Raw genomic sequence first — 3,541 nt, forward strand, 5'->3', positions numbered from 1 at the left:
GATTTTCTTTTGGACTTGCAACAGCAATACATGTTTATTGTTGGATTTTAAAAGTTATAGATAAGCAAGGAAATGGGAAAAAAAAACTCAAAATGTGATCACTCAAAGATAAGCGTGGTTAGTATTTCTGTTTGCTTCCTCTTTTCAGAGAAGTGGTGTGTGTGTGTTTACATTTTGTTGTGTAATGTTTTTTCTCACAAAACTATTACGAACTTTTTTTCATGCTACTAAACAAGTGTTGATTTCAAAATAAGCATGCTTTGAAGACATGATTATGAGAAGAATACTTTCAGAGCAAGCCATTTGGATTCAGAATGAATGATGAATATTACAAGGCAACTACTGAAACCTTTCTAGGGAAGTTTCCTTCAGAGTATTTTGGTTACATAATCATTTAAGTGACTTCACCCAATGTTAATGAGTTAGTTGTAGGAGACATATAACTCCACAGGTTAAAAGTAGCTTGATTTGGCAGTGATGCATGAATTTCTTCACCTGGAATCGCTGTGAAGCATGAAATCGAGCTTTTTAACCCTGAGTCCATAGCTGGGCCCACAGTAGAACTGCTTTTGTGGACAGCAGCTCCCACCCCTCTGGTGCAAATGGGTTGTGTGTTCTAGGGGTTAATACTGTCACCACCTTGGTGGAGAACAAGAAGGCTCAGCTGGTGGTGACTGCACATGATGTGGACCCCATTGAGCTCGTTGTCTTCCTGCCTGCCCTGTGTCAGAAGATGGGGGTTCCCTACTGCATCACCAAGGGGAAGGCCAGGCTGGGGCGCCTGGTCCACAGAAAGACCTGCACCACTGTTGCCTTCACGCAGGTGAACTTGGAAGACAAAGGAGCCCTGGCCAAGCTGGTGGAAGCCATCAGGACCAATTACAAAGACAGATATGACGAGATCCACTGTCACTGGGGAGGCAGTATCCTGGTTCCAAAATCAGTGGTTCGCACTGTCAAGCTGGAAAAGGCAAAGGCCAAAGAACTGGCCACCAAACTGGGCTAAGTGTACCCTACCAAATTTTCTGTACATAAAAGTAATAAAAATTCTTCAGCCAAAAAAAAAAAAAAAAAAAAAAAGTAGCTTGATTTGCTAGAAATTGTATTAACCTGGAAATCCACAGTCTGGGTTCTAATCAGGGCTCTGCCACACAGACCCAGTGAGTAACACTAGGCAAAGGAATTTACCTAGATGTCTTTGTTTATACTGTGAGCCTAACTCTGCCAGACTGTGCTTCTCCAAATCACGAATGAAGTAAGTGTTTGATGTGGATGATTCTGCATAACTTAGTTAAGAAATCCAGTCAGATTATTGTCATTTTTGTGAGGAAAGCTGTGACAGAATAGGGATTTAAGGATTTTATACCTCACTTAAAAAGCTATTCATAGCAGCCCTATATGCAATAGCCAAGACATGGAAGCAACCTAAATGTCCATCAACAGATGACTGCATAAAGGAGTTGTGGTATATTTATATAATGGAGTACTACTTAGCCATAAAAAAGAATAAAATAATGCCATTTACAGCAACATGGATGTCTCTGGAGAATGTCATTCTAACTGAAGTAAGCCAGAAAGAGAAAGAAAAATGCCATATGATATCACTCATACGTGGAATCAAAAAAAGAAAAAAGAGGACACTAATGAACTCACTACAAAAGAGAAACAGACCTGTGGACACAGTAAATAATTTTATGGTTATCAGGGAAAAGGGGGTGGGAAGGGATAAATTTGGGAGTTTTGTATTTGCAAAGGTTAACCACTATATATAAAAACAAATAAAAACCCCAAATCTCTTCTGTATAGCACAGGAACTATATTCAATATCTTATAATAACCTTTAATGGAAAAGAATATGAAAACAACTATATGTATGTATATACATGACTGGGACATTATGCTGTACACCAGAAAATGACACATTGCAACTGACTATACTTCAATTTAAAAAAAATCTATTCAAACAATCTGTTCCTTGAATCTTAGAAAAAGATGTTCATAACATACCAGTCACTTAATATATCTATTTTTTTCTGTAATTCAAAATTATACAGAATTGGACCAAATGCCAAAGTCTAAAATGTAACTCTTAGGAAAAAAGTAATTGAAGATAAATTATTTTACGGAAAAATTCTATAGTAAAAATATCAGCAATGATAGTTTATACCTATTTCTTTACATGCAGCTAATCATTTTCCTTCGGCTGTTCAGAAACTAGAATCTCATCTATCTCAATGACAAATCTAGTTCACAGAAGGTTTCATTGCTTTATTAAAAATTTCTCAAAGATGTAAAACTTACATATGGCTTTGTTAGGTGGGGTAAATGAGAAGTAACCAATGGAGGAAGAGTTTGTTTTGGGATAGTTCCATCTACTGAAGTTATGACAATATAAAATTGTGAGAAGAACGCTCAAGAAACACAATCAGTGCATTTCCAACAGCAGCATATAGAGCCCCCCAAATATGGAGGGAAACTCTCATCTCTTTCAGAGAAGATTTATTCAATAACTTAACTTCATTGCTTATAGGAAATTATTCCAAACAAAACTACATCCCTCTTAATTTAGTTTAAACCAATTTTATAATGTACTATGCACATTCAAGTTTGAAAACAGCTGGCCACCACTCACTGAATAAAATCCCTTTGTATGTTTAAAGACTGGCACACAGACAGCTACATGTAAAAATAATTAGAAAATTTTCTCACACCATATGCAAAAATAAGCTTAAAATGGATTAAAGACCTAAATATAAGATCAGAAACCATAAAACTCCTAGACAAGAACACAGGCAGAAAACTCTTTGACGTAAATCATAGCAGTATTTTTTGGATCTAATTCCTAAAGCAAAAAAAAAACAAAAACAAAAATAAACACATGGGACCTAATTAAACTTAAAACTTTGGCACAGCAAAGGAAATCACTGACAAAATGGAAAGACAACCTACTGAATGTGAGAAAATATTTGCAAACGATATGACTGATAAGAGGTTAACATTCAAAATATATAAGTAGCTTATACAACTTAATATCAAAAAAGCAAACAACCCAATTAAAAAATGCAAAGAAGACCTGAATAGATTTTTTTTTCCAAAGAAGATATCCAGATGGCCAAGAGGCACATCAAAGGATGCTCACTAGTCATTAGAGAAATGCAAATCAATACCACAATGAGTATCACCTCATACCTGTCAGAATGGCTATTATCAGAGACCACAATAACAAATATTGATGAGGATGTAGAGAAAAGGCAATCCTAGTACATTGCTGGTGGGAATGTAAACTGGTGTAGCCACTATCGAAAACTGTATGGACTTTCCTCAAAACACTAAGAATAGAACCATCACATTATCCAGCAATTCCTCTCCTGGGTATGTATCTGAAGAAAACAAAAATACTAATTTGAAAAGATACATGCACTCCAATATTCACAGCAGCATTATTTACAGAAGCCAAGCTATGAGAGCAACCCAAGTGCCTATCGACAGATAAATGAGTAAAGAAGATGTGGTATATATACCATGGAATATTACTAATCTA

General features: G+C 36.0%; 1 non-coding gene across 1 annotated transcript; it reads left to right on the forward strand.

Annotated features, from left to right (window-relative positions):
- Positions 1-469: 469 nt before the first annotated feature.
- LOC123611718 (small nucleolar RNA SNORD36) lies at positions 470-544 on the forward strand. The gene has a single exon (XR_006718806.1). It is a non-coding gene; the product is annotated as a small nucleolar RNA SNORD36 (small nucleolar RNA).
- Positions 545-3,541: the final 2,997 nt, after the last annotated feature.

Source organism: Camelus bactrianus, chromosome 1 (assembly GCF_048773025.1).
Source record: "Camelus bactrianus isolate YW-2024 breed Bactrian camel chromosome 1, ASM4877302v1, whole genome shotgun sequence".
NCBI classification, from domain to species: domain Eukaryota; kingdom Metazoa; phylum Chordata; class Mammalia; order Artiodactyla; family Camelidae; genus Camelus; species Camelus bactrianus.